The sequence below is a fragment of the Colobus angolensis genome, unplaced genomic scaffold, assembly GCF_000951035.1.
Source record: "Colobus angolensis palliatus isolate OR3802 unplaced genomic scaffold, Cang.pa_1.0 Scaffold219, whole genome shotgun sequence".
NCBI classification, from domain to species: Eukaryota; Metazoa; Chordata; class Mammalia; order Primates; family Cercopithecidae; genus Colobus; species Colobus angolensis.
Window position 1 is genome coordinate 2,625,934 of NW_012115366.1, and position 19,180 is coordinate 2,645,113.

The following is a 19,180-nucleotide window of genomic DNA, read 5'->3' on the forward strand; positions in this document are numbered from 1 at the left end:
GTGATATGGAGGCCCACCCATTTTAGCTCTTTGTTAAAACTCTCTCAAAGGTAGAACTTGCAGAACCACAGGGCTAGGGGTTGAGCAGGCTTCTGAGATGTCCGGAGGAGGGACCCACAATGTTTACTTAGGCCCTGGACCCCCTGGAAGGGCAGACCAGGTTTGGTTTGGATCCAGAATCCCCCAGTCGCAGCTGCACGATTTTAGACAGCTTCCTGCACTTCTAAGTGCTGGTTTCTCTGGTGTAGAATGGGAAGGCCAGTCAAAGGCCACCAGGCAGCTTCCTCAAGCACGGGGACATGGAAGCGGCCAAGGATCCTTCTCTCCCGCCACCCACCAGCTGGGACGGGGGGCTGCAGCATGGGCTGGCCTCGCCACCCTCCCAAACAGGGGCAACAAACCACAAAACACTCTTTTTTCAAATCACATATGGCTTCTTTGACCCCATCAAATAACTTTATTCACACAAACGTCCCTTAATTTACAAAGCCTCAGTCATTCATACACATCAGGGGATCCACAGTGTTCAAGGAACTTAAATATAATGTATCATATACCAACCCAAGTAAACCACGTACAAAAAATACTCATATAAAGTTGTTCACACGTAGGTCCTAGATTACCAGCTTCTGTGCAAAAAAAGGAAATGAAGAAAAATAGATTTATTAACTAGTATTTGAAACTAACTTTGTGCCTGGCTTAAAACCTCCCTCACACTCGTCTGTCCCACACAAATATTTAAGAAGTCACTGACTTCTTAAATGTACTCCCCGGCTCTGATGAAAAGCCCCTGGCACAAAAGATTCCAATGCCCCTGAAGAGGCTCCCTTCCTCCTGTGGGCTCTCCTAGAAAAACACCAGGACGGCCTCCCTGCTGATACTGTCTGTAATCTTAGGGGGCCCTTGGGCAGGCAACGGCAATGGACTCATCTCTTGACGGCTGTAGATGCTAACACTGGCCAATTCAATGTCACACCTACTGGTTACCCTTTGAGGGTGTTTCTCCAGACAGAAGCCCCTCGAAGCCTAGGTAGGGCAGGATCAGAGATGCACCTGTGTTGTCTTGAAGGCTGTGCCACAGCCCAGTTGACAGCTTGGCAGAGCCAGTATCTCTGGATTTCTGCCTCCAAAACCCGGTGGCCTGAAGAGCTAAAAAATGTCAGTTTGGCTCTTCCAAGTTTGCCAGGGCTGAGACTCCCAGGAGCTATGTCTGTCTGGGGGCTGCCAGACAGGCCCAGGAGGGAACAGCAGTCAAGGGGAGGGATGGTCTGAGACCCACCTAGAGTAAGTGCCACCAGCGCCCCCAGATGTGGGGGGAAGAGGGGCGCATGGGCAGGATGACGAGTGGGAGCAGCACTTGGTGGGCAGGGCTGGAAGGAGCCATATGGAACCAGGCAAGGGCAGAAAGTTAGGGTCCCTCCTTAGGGGGTGGCAGCCTGACTCCTGCTTTTCTAAGTTTCCAAAAGATACCCCAAGGCTAAAACCCAGACATCCATCCTATTAAGATGTCTTCTAAGAAGGTAAACAGCTAACAGCATAAAAAGAAAATTCCCACAATGCTAGCTCTTTTCCTTCTCTTAGAAAAAGATTCAAGCAAAAATAATCATCTTATTGCTCCAAACACTGGTTTTCTAGGCTAGGAGACAACTGATATGTTAAGGAGCTGAGATCTTGGAGGAAGGGAATGTGGAGGTGGGGAATGCGCAGCGCGAGGAGGCCGTGAGGAAGGCGGGGAGTGGTCCTAGCACCACAGGGTCGGGAGCAGAGGGAGCGGAGGGCGTTCGCCCCTGCCCGGGGCACCTCTGCCCTCATTCACTTTGGGGCCCCCCTGGCAGTGCCACTAAGGAGGCCAGGCCCTGTCCAGAGTCAAACCTCCACCCAGTGTTGGGTGTGTCTCCTCTGACTGTAAACAGGGTGTTTCTTAAGTAAACATTTAATATACTCCCTCAGAAAGGCAGCCACAGGGGCAAACTATGTCCAGGTGGGAGGAAAAAAATTCCCATTCTCCTGACCCAATGCCTCTGGGATGAGACGAGGCTAAGGCCTGCAACCTTAGTCCCCAGTGCCCAGAGAGGGTTCAGATGGGGCCAGTCTCGAATGAACAGACTGAGGCATCCTCCTGGCTACTCCTGGCTAGAGGTAAGAGGCAGAGAGTGTGCACCTGTCCAAAGCACAGTTTTTCTGTCCTGGGCTATAGCTGCAAGTGAGTGCCCTGGTGGTGGTGGGGAGATGCGGACCTGGCTACGGGCCTCAGGAAGAGGGTGTGCGGGGTGAGAGGGTGATCCCTCCCCCGTGGTTCTCTGGGAATGAGAGACAGTGAAAGAGCAAGTGACAGAGGACATAGATAGGGAGAAAGAAGCCACGCACTTCCAGCTGAGCCAGGAGGCCTGGTCAGGGGAGGACAATGGAATAAGGCACTATACAATCTGTCCTGCTGATTCTTCTGATGGGAAAACCAAGTTGAGATCCCTAATAGCCGAGGTCAAGAACCCCCCTCCAATGGGCTATCCTTGCCAACAGACCCAAGGAGAATGGATGACTGCCGTTTTGAGGTTTGAAAACTCCTAGAACTTGGGCAGGTCCTACAAACTTGGCGGTGCTGAGCTGACGCACCAGAGAGCTGCTGACAGCCTGAGACCCAGTGAAGACGCAGGAGTGGGGATGTGACAGCGAGCAGAAGCCGATCCACAAGGGGACAGGGGAGAGTGGCACTGAGAAGACTACAGGTGCTACCTGGGGCTGAGCCATGGCCAGTTCTCTCATCATGGAGGAGTCGGCTGAGTGCCTGAGGTGGGCAAGTGTTTGAGAAAGCAGGGGAGAGATAAGAAGGAGGGGCAGGCACTTGGGGCTAAAAAGCTGGCCTGCATTTACGCTACGGAAAGAGGTCATGCCACTAAGCAAGAACTGGAAGATGAGGGGCATGGAGGCTGGTGACCCCTACCAGGCTGCCCACCTGACACCTACAGGGTGCTGTTTCCTGCTATTCTGATAGCAAGAAAAATAACAAAGGGGAAGCACGATGGCTCCAAGAACTTATTTAGTTAGAGCTATGGGATCTGGGGAGGGAAGAAAAAGAAAATAAGGGGCTCATTAGGCTGGAGCCTCACTAGGGATGTTACGGCGTGGGCTGCAGCCAGAGACGGGCGTGCTGGGTTTGGGGACTGTTTTTCCCATTTGCTCATGTACAAAGAGACAGCTGCCCCCAAGAGAAGGCAGGGTGGTGGGCAGAGAAGGAACGTGCACTGCAATTAGGGGACGCTGCTGTTCCCATCCTCTCGGCTACAACTCAGTGCACTCAGGAGGCTGCCTGAGAAGTCAGAGACAGGAGAGACAAGCAGTCACAATGGGTTTTGGCCCAGGAAGGGAAGGGCCTGGTTATCACCTGTGGGATCCTGCTAACAGCAGTCAACCTTCCGCTCACAAGTGAGAGAAGGCTGAAAGAATGGGAGCAAACATAACTGAGCCTGGCCTGATGCAGTGTTCTCTCTCAGATTCTCAGGGCCAAAGGATTGCTGTTTAGCAGGTAAAAGCCCCTGCCTTGGTCACATAGAAACGGAAATGCCCTTCAACCGTCTCCCCTATCAATCCTATGCTGGTTTAGGTGAAACAAAAAACAAAAACGAACACAAAAGGATTCCCCTCCCCCTCCCCAGAGGCCCTATACTATGTGGCCATAATGGGGTGAAAAGCGTTCGGAGTGGCCAGGCAAGTCCAGACAGGGGGAAACACAAGAGCATTGCCCCTTCTTGCAGGGGGAGAGCAGATGGGTTCAGAGCAGCAGCCCAGGGGGAGGGAGGCTTTCCCTAGGGAGGTGTGAGTGTCGCTGCAGAGTGCAAGGATGGCTGCAGCAAATAGGCATGGGTGGCGGGGCTGAAGCATCACGGCTGGGGAAGCCTGAAGGTGGGGGCCCATTTGTGGGCCTAACGCTGCAAGGGGTCTACCCAGTCCCACGACACCTCCCTGCTCTGGGCAGGTCTGCTGTTTTCCCATTGGATACGTCTATACTGAGGGCAGGCACCTAACAGTAAGTCTCCAGGGGTGAGGGAAATGGCGCTTGACATTATGTGTCACCACATATGATACCATGGACCCCGGCACACAGGGCATGCCCTTCACTGTGAGGACATGACAACGGCAGCCAGTTCAGGATACCCTGTTATCATGGCAAAGTCACAACCAGATCTGAGGGCCTCAGGCCGCCTCTGTAACACGTGGACACTACGGGACACATGTGGGAAGATGACAATCCAGGAGGCAGTTAGGTGAGAAGTGCTGACCTCATCGCAGTGACCGATGCCTGCTGAAGACCCAGCTGTGTTCCACACAGTTTGGCACAACAGTTTTTCCCAACAGAAAGGCAGGCTTACAGCGCTGGGATGGCTGCTCCACCGCCAGCCAGTGCGAGATGCTCACCCTCCACCCCTACCTCCCCGTTCCCTGCAACACAGGGCGGAGGAGGAATGGATCCCACCACTGTAAGTCCTGGTGTGGCCTGGGGCTCCCAATAGCTTAAACAGAACAAGGCCTGGACTTGAGACCTTCTTAGTTCTCCTGGCCAAACCCTGGCCTTCCTCTTCAAGGTGGTTCTTCGCCTCTGATCATCTCCGAGGCCCAAGGGCGAGCCAGGGCCAGCCCACCAAGGAGTCCGGGAGTTCCTGCATCTGGTAGGGAGGCGTGGCCCAGAGGCCTCCTTGTGTCCTCATGCCCCATTCCAGGAGAAACCCCCAGATTCCCTATGGGGAGGCAGGCCTTCTCTGGGGAAGTGAGGTGTCATAAGTAGAACTGAGAGAAGGATAAAGGAGGAAGACAGAGGGAAAGTGAAGGACAAAACCAAAAATAGCTCCCTAACCCCTTATAAAAAGTAAAACTGAAATTTATACATATGCCTTGTCCACACTGAATTTCTTTAAAGAAATTGGTGCCTGTCCACAGCATTGCTTCCTGCTCTTCTGAAGTCTCAATGGTTTAAATTAAAAAAGAAAAAGAAAAGAGGGGGGGAAAAAAAGAAAAAGAAAAAAGGAAAGCAAAACTAAAAAGAAGCGGGAAAACCCAAACAAAAGCTTCACATTGCCGGAGATCCAGCTGTCGGCAGATCGCCAACCGGCCAAGCCACCACCTGTACCCTCTGCCGTCCTCTGTAGGAGACGTGGTGAGACTGTGGGTCCCAAGGAATCGACCTGGAAGACAGAAAGTGCGTAAGGAGGGGACATTGGTCAGCAGGCCTGGGCACCAGCTCCCAACCCAGAGGAACACTGAAGTTGTGTGTGCTGGGCTCTGTGGGGCAGAGCTCTAAATAGATAGGGTATATCTAGCTTCACAACCTCCCTGGTCTAGACACACATGCTTATTTTTCAGATAGGGAAACTGAGGCTCGGGTTAAGTAATTTACCAAAGGTCACACTGACCAAGGGGCAGACGCTAGCTGGGAACCCGAGCATGCTGGCTCTAGCTGTCAAACCAATTGTGAATCCTGGCTTCCCCGTACTATTAGGAGCAAGACACCGCAGGGCCCACCCTGGATAGTCTGTCCCCACAGACCCTGCTAGCATTGCTTCCACCTACGCTTTCTTCCCCATTCTCTGTGACTAATTGTGCTTGGTTATAAATGCCACAGCAACCCTCTCTAGGTTCAGTAATCCTGTTTTACAGAAGAGAAGAGTGAAGCTCAGGCCTCTGAGAATCCAAGCCAGGCTACCTGCTAAGGTCATAAGAAGGGCCAGAATCCCACACCCAGGGGCAGGGCTGGACCAGGCTGCACTGTCTGCTGCAGTGCACTGTGGGGGTTAAGAATGAGGGCTCTGGAGCCAGAACGGGTGACTGAGCAAACAGGAGCTTCCACTTGTCTGTGGGGAATTTAAGTCCTCTGTTCCCTGGTCTCACATCTGTAACTGCGTCACAGGCTATTATGAAGATTAAACAAACGTAAAACCAAGAAGAGTGCCTGATCCTATTAGTATTGGCTATTATTTGGAAACTGCCTTAGTGCCAGGCCTCAGGTATAAGACAAGAAGTCTGTCCTTCAGTGGCTTATTCTACTGGAGCCTGAGAATACAAGGGCCCACAGAGATTAGTCTTGGGCAGTCCCCGCTCTGAGCTATTGGATCAGTGCTAAGTATAGCACTGTCCTGGGCAGGGCGGGCCATCTAGGGCAACAGTGCTCCAGCCTGGTTGCACATGGAATCATCTAGGAGGTTTTTTGAGACAGGGTCTTGCTCTGTCACCCAGGTTGGAGTGCAGTGCCTTGATCACAGCTCACTGCAGCCTTGAACTCCTGTGCTGAAGCGATCCTTCCACCTCAGCCTCCTGAGTAGCTGTGACTAAAGGGCACATGCCACCACACCAGGCTAATTTTTATATTTTTAGTAGAGACGAGGTTTTGCCATATTGTCCAGGCTGGTCTTGAACTCCTGGGCTCAAGTGATCCACCTACCTTGGCCCATCTAGGAGTTTTCAAAGTGCCTGTTTTCAGCCTCAATGACCAAAGCAGACAAGTCTTTGTGCGTGCACTCCCCCAGTGGCTTCCTTCGTGAGGCAGAGCCGGCACCATGGCTGCCATGACTTGCCACCTGTGCAGCCTGACAACACCAGCTCGTTGTCCTCAGCTCCTGGGAAGGGACCTGGCTAGTCCTCCCAAGAGGCAGCAGGATAGGACAATATTGGATAATTTACTGCCTGTTGGCCTCAGTTTCTTCCTCTGACCACTGGGGGTTCTTGGTTGAGGTTTGAGTGGAATGACTCAGGTTCCTGGCCCATAGCAGTTACGCACATACTCAATGAGTCCACCCCTTCCTAGCCAACTGTCCCCAACAAGAGACTATAAACGTGTTAAATCTGAACAGCCCATGATTTTCAGCCATGCAACCATTAAAAGTGTTTCTGGCTGGTGAGGGTGCCCCCCACACTGCTGGAGGAGGAGAAAAAGCTTCTGGAAGGTAGTCTAGCACTGTTTTTAGGGCTTCAAAGGTGTTTAGACTGGCGGCTCCCTGAAATTCCACTCCTGAAAGCCAAGCTTAACAGATAAACCTAAATATGAAAAGAACTTTATGGATAAAGAAGTTAACTGAAATATTTAAATTACAAGGCAATAACTCACAAGTCCAAAAATAAGGATTAAGCAAGCAAATGATCCTTCAACTCACTGATATACTACAGAGGAAATGAGATCATTGCGTGACATTTTGAAGATTATGACAAAAGCACTTCCCTGGGGTAGATGGAAAAGAGTAGGTTGCAAAGTTGTGTAGCACACAGCATGACCATAACTATGTAAAAACACAAACCCCCCAGTGTAGGAAAATCTGACAAGAAATACACCAAAATGTTGTACTTGTTGTGACTGGATTTTCCTCTTCCCCTACTTCTGATTTTTAATACTGAACACACACCAATGTCACATTTCACTTTTTAATAGGAAAAATAGGGTACTTCAAAGAACAAGAAAAGCCGGCAGCTCCAATAGAAAGGTCCAGATATGGGGTCTCGTCTGGACTCTTCCATGCCCAGTGGACAAAGGAGAGCTTCCACATTGCCAAATGTGAGGTTAGACTGTGTGACTCCCTGCTCTACCAGCCCAAGGAGCAGGTGACCCAGAAAGTGGGTGTGGCTGATCTGGAAAGAAAATACAGGATTTCTCTGGCCCAGTCTTTCACTCTGCTGCTTCTATTCCTTGGTCTGTTAATTCCCCTAAAAAAAAAAAATTCACGGCCGGGCGCGGTGGCTCAAGCCTGTAATCCCAGCACTTTGGGAGGCCGAGACGGGCGGATCACGAGGTCAGGAGATCGAGACCATCCTGGCTAACACAGTGAAACCCCGTCTCTACTAAAAAATACAAAAAAAAAACTAGCCGGGCGAGGTGGCGGGCGCCTGTAGTCCCAGCTACTCGGGAGGCTGAGGCAGGAGAATGGCGTAAACCCGGGAGGCGGAGCTTGCAGTGAGCTGAGATCCGGCCACTGCACTCCAGCCCGGGAGACAGAGCAAGACTCCGTCTCAAAAAAAAAAAAAAAAAAAAAATTCACTAGTGGGTCTTGTATCCCAGTTTTTGACTTGGAAAAAGAAAATCATCATAAACATATTCCCTGATGATTCAGCAGCCGTCTCAAACTCTAGCACTATTTAGCATGCCTATTGCTTTCTCTCCGTGCTTTCCATAGACACAGCAGATCAACCTGAAGATGGGGGAAGAGGTATATAGGGTAGGCCCTTACCATCTGAGACATTAAGACCTTGTGAAATACGACGAGAAATTATACAGCCACACGTGATGTGCTAAAATAATCTTTGGGACCAGTTACGACTTTCCGGCATTCCTTTCCTCCCTCCCTGCGGACGATCTCCTGAAAAGGATGCCCATCAGCAGGAAGGTAGCACGTAGCAGCTAAAAAGCAGTGTTGGCAAGGAGGCAGGTTCAGAAACCAGAGGTTCCTTTTTACATAATAAACTAGCAGAACACAGTGTGACTGCAGGTCAGACCAACAGCACAGCACTCTGCAAGAACTCCTCAGCACCAGCTTGTAATGACCACTGTAATCACTGGGTCCCACGCCAGGAAGCGAAGCTGACATTTCCCAAAGGCTCCTCCCTGCTCCCTCTAGCTCTGGCACTGGCTCTGGTCCTCCTGTTGGAAGCCTCAGAACAGCCTACAGGTCTGAGTCTGGTTCGCTCTTGTGGGCACAAAGAAGGAAAAGAAGAGGGCTCTCCACTGGGGAGAGGATCTTTGCTTGGGGTTCTTTTCCCGTCTGCCATCACAGAAAGAGCACTTTTCCCAGGGAGCTAACAGCACAGTAAGCTCACCAAAGGTAATGGAGGCACCTTCTGTAGCTATGAACAGGAATGGCTCAGACCACATGGTTCTGAGTTTAAGCAGCAGACCCTCCCAGGTACCTGTGGGCACAATAAAGGGTGTAGGTCTCAGTCCCAGTGGGCCCTTGGAGAGACCTTAGGCTTGTCATGCTTCATCCTAGCAGATGCCACATCTCAGCTCCCTGACCGCTCAGGCTGTGCCTGACTGCCAGGCTACCAGCTTCTACCGGGGCTCTTCTTATCCCTCTCTGTGGAACCCCGACCTCGGACCAGAGCCCGCTCCTTGGGGGCAAAAATCGCACCTGCTAAGCATAATGAAAAGCGGTGATGTGATAAACCTGCAACTGACATCCGTAGTGCCCTTCCATGATTACTGTGAGGAGGGATTTGGCCAGTTTTCACAAGAAAACAGGCCCAGAGACATGGAGCAACTTGCCCCACACCAGAGTTGCTGAGCAGTAGAACCAGCACTTAATCCAAAGTTTTCCAGCTTCACTACCCAAAGTTTCTGCACTATGACAGTCTTCAATCAGTGCTTCCAAAGCCGGCTCAGCAATGGTTCCAACAGCTTGCATCTGAGATGATCCTGGGGGTGGAAGGTGCCAATGACCTGGGAAAACGTGCTATGAATCCTTACCTTTCTCATTTCAGCTCTTGGACCAAGTTCTCTCAGTGCATCCCATCTTCTTATTTCTAACTGGCATAACAGCAATCACTTACTGAGCAGTCGTATGTGCAAGTTCTAACTACATTATAGGGAACAACCTCGTAAAGTAACATTGCTTTCCAATCACTGTTAAAGGATCGAGTGTTTTACATCCACTGCCTCATTTCACCCCGGCAACCCTAAGAGGTAGGGGTTATTGTCCCCCTAGTCTTAGAGATGAGAAAACTGAAGCTCAAGAGAGAACAGCCTCATAGCCAGTAAGTGGTAGAGAAAAGGGTTTAACTCAGGGCAGTCTCACTCCAAAGCCCCTGCTTTTCACATGTAACGATGTAAAATCCCTTCCTAGAGAAGACAAGAAGAGCTTAAGTGGAGTTTAAAACCCATCTAATCCCTTCATTTATAAATAGACTCACTCAGAAAAAGGCTCATGGAAGGCTTACGTGCCGGTACACAGGTCTAGTGCTCAGGGGACAAAGGGGGACATGGTGCCAACGAGGCAGTGAACAGTCTTCCAGCAAGCTCCTCTGCCAGTCAGGCAGGTGTCTGGTCTGTTTAAGGAGACTGAGAAACTACTCTCACGAAGGCCATTAGCAGCTTGGAGAGCAGAAGCCTGGGAGATCTGAGGGGAACACGCACAGGAGGATGGGGCTGGAGACAACAATGGCTCATGTGTTCACCTCCTTCCCCTACTCCTCAGCCTGCAGGCACAGAATACCTTGGTGATTATCCCTTACTCTAAAAGGATGGCCTTCCTACTTTATTAATGTCAAAATATCATTACCTTTAGCTTTCTTTTCTAAGACACAGGGTCTCACTCTGTTATCCAAGTTGGAGTACAGTGGCGCAACCATAGCTCACTACAGCATTAAATTCCTGGGCTCAGGCAACCCTCCTGCCTCAGCCTCCTGAGCAGCTGGGATTACAAGCACATACCACCTGTAAGAGTTACAGGCACATGACACCTGGCTAGATTTAATTTTTATTTTTGTAGAGACAGGGTCTCACTACGTGACCCAGGCTGGTCTCAAACTCCTGGCTTCGTTCATGCACTTGGCCTCCCAAAGTGCTGGGATTTTTTTTTTTTGAGACGGAGTCTCGCTCTGTCGCCCAGGCTGGAGTGCAGTGGCCAGATCTCAGCTCACTGCAAGCTCCGCCTCCCAGGTTTACGCCATTCTCCTGCCTCAGCCTCCCGAGTAGCTGGGACTACAGGCGCCCGCCACCTCGCCCGGCTAGTTTTTTTTTTGTATTTTTTAGTAGAGACGGGGTTTCACCATGTTAGCCAGGATAGTCTCGATCTGCTGACCTCATGATCCACCCGTCTCGGCCTCCCAAAGTGCTGGGATTACAGGCTTGAGCCACTGCGCCCGGCCCCGTGCTGGGATTATTATAGGCATGAGCTACCATGCCTGGCCTAAAACGTCATTTCTTTGATGAAATGATGATGAAAGTATGAATGGTTTTAAAAATTGCTTCCCTCCCGGACCTGCCTCCCCAGTTTTAAAAACTGCACCGTCTTAGGAAATAAGGAAGTCTGGTAACCACAAGGTTTATCCTCACTCCAGTGCTCTCTCAGGGAAGAGCACAGGCTCCACGGCAGACAGTCCTGCTTCAAATACAAGCTCTGCTGGAGACAAGGGGTTATTGATCTGAGTCTCCTTCTCCTAAACTAGCAAATGGGCATGGAACTCTTTCCTCTTCAGGGGCCTGCTGTGAAGACTGAAGAATTCTTCAAGTAAATTGCCTGTCATGGCACCTGACACAGGGTGGGGCATTCAGTAAGATCCATCTTGCCGTCATTCATGTTCATGGTCATTTTGGTTCTTAGGGTATCACAGACTGGGACTTCAAACCCAAAGGCCAGTTTTCTCTTTCTATCCTGCCTATCAGATCTAGTTAATAGAAAACAAAGTCATCCCACTGGCATACTCATAGACTAAGGCACAGTATAAACTCAGAGTGGGGTATTACTGGGTAGCTAGCCAAGAATTCACTCTTCCCTGAATTCGCCCGCAGCCCTGTGTAGTGGTATTATCACCGAAGCTAATGATGCCCATGACATGCTAGCCGCCATGCAAGCTTAATACGCAATACCTCATTTGTCCCAAGGACCATGTAAGAATTATCCTCATCTTACAGATGAGCAAACTGAGGCTCAGGTTATTAATTTTCAGCATATCGTGCTGTGGAGCAAGCAGGTCTCACAGGTGCACAGAGGGAAAGTCATCTGTCAGGGTCACAGAGGGCAGTCCTCCCCTTCCTCTAAGTGGGGATAGCTTCCAAATGAGTCATTCTTCACTTGTTTAATACACCAAAGCATCTGACTTTTCACATTCAGACATCAACATGCCAGCCCTGGGGGGTTCGGTGGCCCCAGCACGAATGTCTCTTCCAATCAGTCAGAGGCACCGAGGCCAGGGAGTCACACTTTCTGATGTATCATTCCTCTAAGGCTGAGCTACCAACTGTGGTGCTTAAAGTAGGGCAAAAACAGGGATGACTGTGCTGTGAATGTGCCCGTTGTCAGGGTCGAAGGAATGGGAGTGCAAATGGGATAACACTGTTTTCAGTCTTCAGGTATACAGAAGGAGCAAGATGTTAGGAAACAGAGGAGCAAGAGGGCAGAGATTATAACAACATATACAACAGGAGCTTTGCAGTGCTCCATGACAATCCAGAAGACCACAGGTCCACGCCTTACGACATCTGAGCCCTGACCAGGAGACCAAACTAAGGCAGCTCACCCACAGGTAGATACACAGGGGCAGGCCCCAAATGCAGAGGAGCGTGGCTCGGAGGTGTGTTCTCCCAAGGCATGGGCTTTGGAGTAGGAAGATCCAAAATTTACATCCCAGCTGACCTTCACCAAGTCAGGGTTCCCCAAGCCTCAGTTTGCTCAGCCGAAAATAAGGAAATGTCTACTTTGCCGGGCACAAAGACCAGTGATAATATACATAGCAGGCAGAGTGAGGTGCACAGGAGGCACCTTAGTAAGTACAACCGCAGCTGCAAATCACATCCAAAAATACACAACCAAACTCACAAAACCTCACCGCAGTCACTTGCTGGGGCAAAAATTCCATACCAGAGGCCTGGCCTCAAGTTGATCTTCTCTTGAGGTGACAGCCTCCCTCCTGCTTTGGGTCTTCAGCTCCTGCTGGTCTGGCTACTCCAACTCCCACCCCCTATCTGTCACTCAGATCGCACTCACCCTTTGGGTTCCCCTCCATGTGCCTTCCCCAGGAAACACTCCCTGAGGGCCCAGTCTCTATGGGAACTCTTCTGTCCCCCTGCCCAGTGAAAAGGCATTGATGACCTCAGATCCCGCTAGCCTTGTCGTGTGCTCCGACCTTACCATCTTAGACCCCGAGCTTCCTGCAGGACAGAGAGAGTCTGCTGCTTCTCTTAAATCTCTCAGGTGACCAAGCAGCAGTGTTGGGTTTTTAGGAGGAACTCAAATACCAGGTGATTGCTAGAAATCGGGAATTAGTACATAGCAATAAAACTTCACAGAATCATTCATTCCACATGATAGGATTTTAACATAAACACATGATTATATAAAAAAAATCTCTGCCTTTGGTTGAGTTCCTGCGTCACTGCCAAGTGCTCTGCACATGTTCCCACTGAAAATCCCGGCAAGCCAGGTGCGGACAGTGATGCTCAGAGAGCTGGGCCACTTCTCCAAACTCCAGCAGCTGGTAAGGTACACAGCTGGGACTATGTCCAAGTCTGAAGCCCATGCTATTTTTCTACCATGCTACAGGGTGCTGCTCCCCTCTCACACCTTCAGAGCTGGGTGGGAGAAATAAGGCATGGAGGGATTGTAGATTTTCCTGACATTACATAGCCTATCAGTTACACTACCAGGGGGCTCCTGTCTAGATTTCAGCTCTCTCCACTGCTCCTCCCCTTACTGACTTCTCAACAGGAGGCCTTCTTTCAAGGGGAAGAAGATGGCCAACTTCGGCAAATACATCTGTTTTACGTGGAGGGGGTCCTTGAAATCCAAGTGTGGCTATTTGGAGCAGGCCCGGCCTCAGAATGCGTCCCCTGAGTCTAAGTTAGATATGGTAAGAGGTTAATGAGAAGAGCAGAATTATGACTGGAACACTGCAATTTAGTCTGAAGCTATGGACTTCCCAAGATGTCTTTTCTTTTTTCTGAGATAGGGCCTTGCTTTGTCAGGCTGGCGTGCAAAGGCATGATCCTGGCTCACTGCAGTCTTGACTTCCCTGGCTTAAGTGATCCTTCCACCTCAGTCAATTCTGAGTAGGGACCACAGGTGCACGCCACCATGCCCAGCTAATTAGTCTTATTAGTCTTGCTGTCACCCAAGCTGGAGTGCAGCTCACTGCAACCTCCGCCTCCTGGGTTCAAAGTGACTCTCCTGAGTAGCTGGGACTACAGGCGCACACCACCATGCCCGGCTAATTTTTCTATTTTTAGTAGAGATGGTTTTGCCATGTTGGTCAAACTGGTCTTGAACTCCTCGGGTCAAGTGATCCTCCTGCCTTGGCCTCCCAAAGTGCTAGGATTACAGGTGTGAGCCATAATGCCCTGCCCAAGATGTTAAAATGCACAAAGCCTCTTTCCAGACCCAACCATTTGCAAAATGGCAAATACATCCTACAAGTCTCTTTAGCTAACAAGTGGTCCAGGAGGTGGAGTCCTGGCTGGGGTGCTGCCAGGTATGGTGGGGCTGGTGGACTCCCATATGCCACATTCAAAACATACGGATTGTTTAAAGAGGTAGCTGGGGCAGCCCTACAAAAGGAACTGAGCACCAGCCCGTGGTCAGCAGGGGTCCACCCTTTACCTAGCCACCCGCTGCAGCCATCTTCCAAATTCTGTTCACCTACTTAAGTGTATCCAGAGGAAGCCAGTCCCATGGATTCTCTGAAATGTGGACGGTCGCCCAAGCTATAACAGCACAGATGCAATCACAGGAATGTGCTCCCAGGAGGCAACTTACTAAGAGGCACTGAAGTGAAACACAGGAAGATGAAGGATCTTGCCTAGTGCTAAGAGTAAAGGTGGGAAACCTGGTTCCAGGCCTCTCTAGCTCTCTCCCTACTCCCCTCTGGAGACTTCATTTCTTCATCTGCCAAATGAAGGAGTTGGGGCCAGCACAGGGGTTCTTAATCTGGACTCCTTCTAACCCCAAGGATGCACAGGTTCTGCAAAGCCCCTGAAGGCTGGGAAGTTCAATGTACATCCCAGGCATTTTTTTTTCTTTTTCTTTTTTTTTTTGGACACAGAGTCTCACTCTGTTGCCCAGGCTGGAGTGCAATGACAGAATCTCAGCTCACTGCAACCTCCACCTCCCAGGTTCAAGCGATTCTCCTGCCTTAACCTCCTGAGTAGCTGGGATTACAGGCGTGTGCCATGACGCCCGGCTAATTTTTGTATTTTTAGTAGAGACAGGGTTTCATCATGTTGACGAGGCTGGTCTTAAACTCCTTACCTCAGGGGATTCACCAGCCTTGGCCTCCCAAAGTGCTGGGATTACAGGCGTGAGCCACTGCACCTGGCCCCAGGCATTTTTTTAATGGTAGGATAATACACCATTCAGATTCTGAGAAAGGAACAGGGCACAAAGAATACTGAGAAGTAAGAAGCCCTTTGTTGGCCCCTTATTTATTAAGGCAAAAACTAACTGGACAGCGGCACATGAGTCCTCTCAACAGGGCGCCATCAGCACAGGTGAGAAGGACAACTTGTGTGGCTGGCGCTGAGGGAAATCTGGCCAAAGAGTGTTTGGAGGCAGGCAGACTTCAGCCCAATGGACCACAGCCCTTTCTAACAGGGCAACAGTGAGTCCTCCTCCTCCTCCTCGAAGGTTTCTTGCAGAACCCGAGACCCATCGCCACTGTTTTTTTTGGAGATGGAGTCTCTCTCTGTTGCTGAGGCTGGAGTGCAGTGGCACCATCTCAGCTCACTGCAACCTCCGCCTCCCAGGTTCAAGTGATTCTCCTGCTTCAGTCTCCCCAATAGCTGGGATTACAGGCGTGCATCACATGCCCGGCCTGAGACTCCCCTTTAAAGTGGATGAATGTTATCAGCAGGAGACAGGCTCTATGCTGCGTCCCTGAAGCTCAATCCATGTCCCACTTACACAAGGAAGACACACACACTCTTGCAGCAACAAGTGGCAGGCCCATGTAAGGCCCAGTAAGTCAGCACGGTATGACTGACTGAGGGAAAGGGTCTGAGCAGAACTTAAAGCTGAGACAGCGTGCTGCTGCAAAGAGATGTCAGCTGCATCTCAAGTGTGCCAGAAAGTCAGGGCAGTGGAGCAAACAGTTACTGTGAAAGCTCCTAGACATGAAAACTTGCTTAATATTGTTTTAAACAATTTGATTCCTTGGAGTACACTGCCAAAAGTGCTGGTATTAAAAAGTTTGCCAAATGCACACAGAGAAACAGAAGGCAAGACTGCAGATTCTGAGATTTGGAGGTCTCCGTGGTGACCAGCAGGCAGGGTTGCACACTGACTGAGTCATCTTGTCTGCATCTGAGAACCCAGACTCACTTAAACTTCGTCTTTCTGGCCTTGGGAGGTCAAAAGGCAATAGGGCACTGGGATGGTAGTTCCCCTAAGCACTTTAGCTAGTACACAGGCACTGGGTAGAACCCAACACCAACTAAGGGGAACTATTTGTCTCTAGAAACAGCATGGGTAATTGGCAGTTAGCTGCATGGATACCCTAATTCCCTTCCTCCACTTATTAAGTGTGGGGCTGAAAATAAAAAAGCTGCCAACTGCCTCAGTTGGTCCCTAGAGACAGGTTCAGCTGTGGCTGCTGTGATTAGCAAAGAAAGAACCCAAGGGAAAGGCTGAGGTTCTCAGGGCCCTTGCCAGGAGGAAGATGCTGAGGTGCCATTACTAGCTAAAGGGGAGCGGTCACTTTTCCATATGGGGACAGAATAATTTGTGGTTACAAAAAGAAAGATGCCAACAAGGTCGTTCCCACAGAGAGGTCCACATGAACTTCTGGTTACAACAACCAGTTATAAAGCCCACTAAGCCAAGGGGAACTCACTGGAGGCACTTGCTAAGGGGTTTGGAGATCTCTCTGGGGGAAAGAACGCTATCACAAATTGTTAGTGAGAAGCAAAGTGAAAACGTATGATTAGCCTATGAGGATTTGGCAAAAACAAACAAAATAGAACGGGGGCAATACACCGAGCCATCATTGACTCAACTCTCATTAGGAGCTAGGAACTGCGCCGGACACAGCCTACAGTGAGCAACACTTACTGCACTGACCAGACATGGAAATGGGGGCCCAGGGAAGGTAGATCACTTGCCCAAAGCCGCCCAGCTAGTAAGCAGGAGAGCTGCCGTTTAAACCTAGACTGACCAGTCCAACAGGTTCAACAGCAAGTCTCTTGATGTCTTGACACCAATATAGAAGCAAAGGTTTCTCATCTTCCTATTCAGATGTTCCCCTTTCCGCCTTCCCATGCTCTGGAAGGTGCCTGCACAGTCTCACACTTTCTGGAGACATGTGCTGCTGGTGTGGCATCTCATCTCCTCCTCCTGGGGGACTGACAGTTCTCCCCTCATTGTTACTGACTCACCTGCCTAAAATATAGCCTTGCTCACCACTACCCACTCACCCTCATCTTTTTTGGCAGGATGAAGTTCATTCTCCTCAGGCTGGCATTCAAGGCTCTTGGCAACTTAGCCCTATTTAGCTTTCTACTCTAGCCTCTAGGTGTGAACTCTAGGTGTGAACACACCTAGGGATAGGCACTCTCCACAAATTCCAGTGTTCTGTCTTTGGACGTGGTATGTCCCCTACTTCAAATATCCTCATCTGTTCGTCTTTCTTCAAGGTCCATCTTAAGGCACGTGTCCTCTACTTTGCCATCACTTAATTCTTTGGCAAAAGCCAGCTCCCTCCTCTGAGGTCCTGGTGACCCTGAGACAGTGTGGTGCATATGGACTTGCTCAGATGACCTCTCTTTGGTAGCTCGATGGAGAGCATGAGCACTGGAGCTCTGGCCCTTGAGCTGGCATGAGTTAGCCATGTGGCCAGTGGTAAATCACTTTCTTTCTCTGGAGTGGGAGTTGGGACGACAATACTCTGGACGCAGGTGAGGATTTTACAGCATTTGAAAAAGAGTGGGGAGTACTGACGCTGAGCCTGCATAGGCCTAGGCTAATGTGTGGGCTTTTGTTTTTAAGCAAAAAAGTTTAAAAAGTAAAAAAAACATAATTTTTTAAAATAGAAAAAAGCTTATAGAATAAGGATACGAAGAAAGAAGGGCCAGGCACAGAGGCTCAGGCTTGTAAGCCCAGCACTTTGGGAGGCTGAGGCGGGAGGACAGCTTGAGCCCAGAAGGTTGAGGCTGCAGTAAGCCGAGATCATGCCACTGCACTCCAACCTGGGTGACAGAGCGTGACTCTGTCTCATGTTTGTGTTTTAAGCTAAATGCTAATGAATCAAGAAGTTTTAAAAAGTTTTTTAGTTTGGAAAGCAAAAAAGTTACAGTAAGCTAAGGTTAATTATTTTTAAAGAAAGAAATTCTACAATAGTGCACAGTAATGTCCTAGGCCTTCACACTGACTCATTACTTACTCACTGACTCACCCAGAGCAACTTCTAGTCCTGCAAGCTCTATTCACAGTAAGTGCCCTATACAGGTATACTATTTTTAATCTGTTTTTTAAAAAAACAAAAAATTTTAACATAATTTTGAAGAGATTGGGGTCTCCCTATGTGGCCCAGGCTGGTCTCAAACTCCTGGGCTCAAGCGATCTTCCGGTCTTGGTCTCCCAAAGTGTTGGGAATATAGGCATAAGCCAGCAAGCCCAGCCCTTCTTTACCTTTTATGCCATATTTTTACTGTACCTTTTCTGTATTTACACGTTTAGAACACAAACAACATTGTGTTACAACTGCCTATAGTATTCAGTACCACGACATGCTGTACAGATTTGCAACCTAGGAGTAATAGGCTCTATCTACCACATAGCCTAGGTGTCATTTAGGACTGTGTAAGAACACTCCATGATGTATGCACAAAGACAAAATTACTTCACAATGGATTTCTCAGAATATATCCCCATCATTAAGTGATGCATGAGTATATAGTGAATGCAGGATGATCGGCACGTTCCTAATTCTCAGTAACCATTTGCTGAATTTGTGTAAAGACCTAGGGTCCCCAGCGTTCCAGGGAAGGGGGTCTGGTGAGCAGGCAGATGACGCAACCTCTACCCACAGCCTGTATTGTCATTCAAACCATGGTGTGACAGGATGGCCAAAGGAGTGACTCCGAAGCCCGTTCCCCACTGGCTGAACGTCCAGATTAAGATTGGAGGGCCGCCCCTCAGCTCCTGATGCTTGCACTTAGAAACCTGAAGATTACTGAAATCAGGGACTACAGACCTTCTTCCTCTACCTCCCTCCCCTGCATGCCTTTCCCTAACCCAAAATAGAAAGTATTTCCCAATTTACAAATTAAAGTGGTTCTCAAAATCAATTTACAGCCAGCAATCATGACTCTGATGTTATATAACTAGTAAAAATAAATAAATAAAGAGAGAGTGAGATGCCCACACTGGAGAGCTGCCCTGTGACAGGATCACCAGGCTGTCCATGTGACAGGACCCCGCATAGGTTTTCAGATCTAAAAAGCAAAACAGTACAAAAACAACAAAACGCCATGTTCTTGAGACACAATTATAGCAGAGTGCAGATG

General features: G+C 49.6%; 1 protein-coding gene across 1 annotated transcript in view; it reads right to left on the bottom strand.

Moving 5' to 3' along the window:
* Window positions 1-419: 419 nt before the first annotated feature.
* Window positions 420-19,180, bottom strand: part of STK35 (serine/threonine kinase 35) — a 47,854-nt gene continuing 29,093 nt past the window's right edge. The window contains exon 5 of the mRNA XM_011943427.1: window positions 420-5,177. The gene's annotated coding sequence lies outside the window, so the exon portion shown is untranslated. The remainder of the gene's footprint in view (window positions 5,178-19,180) is intronic.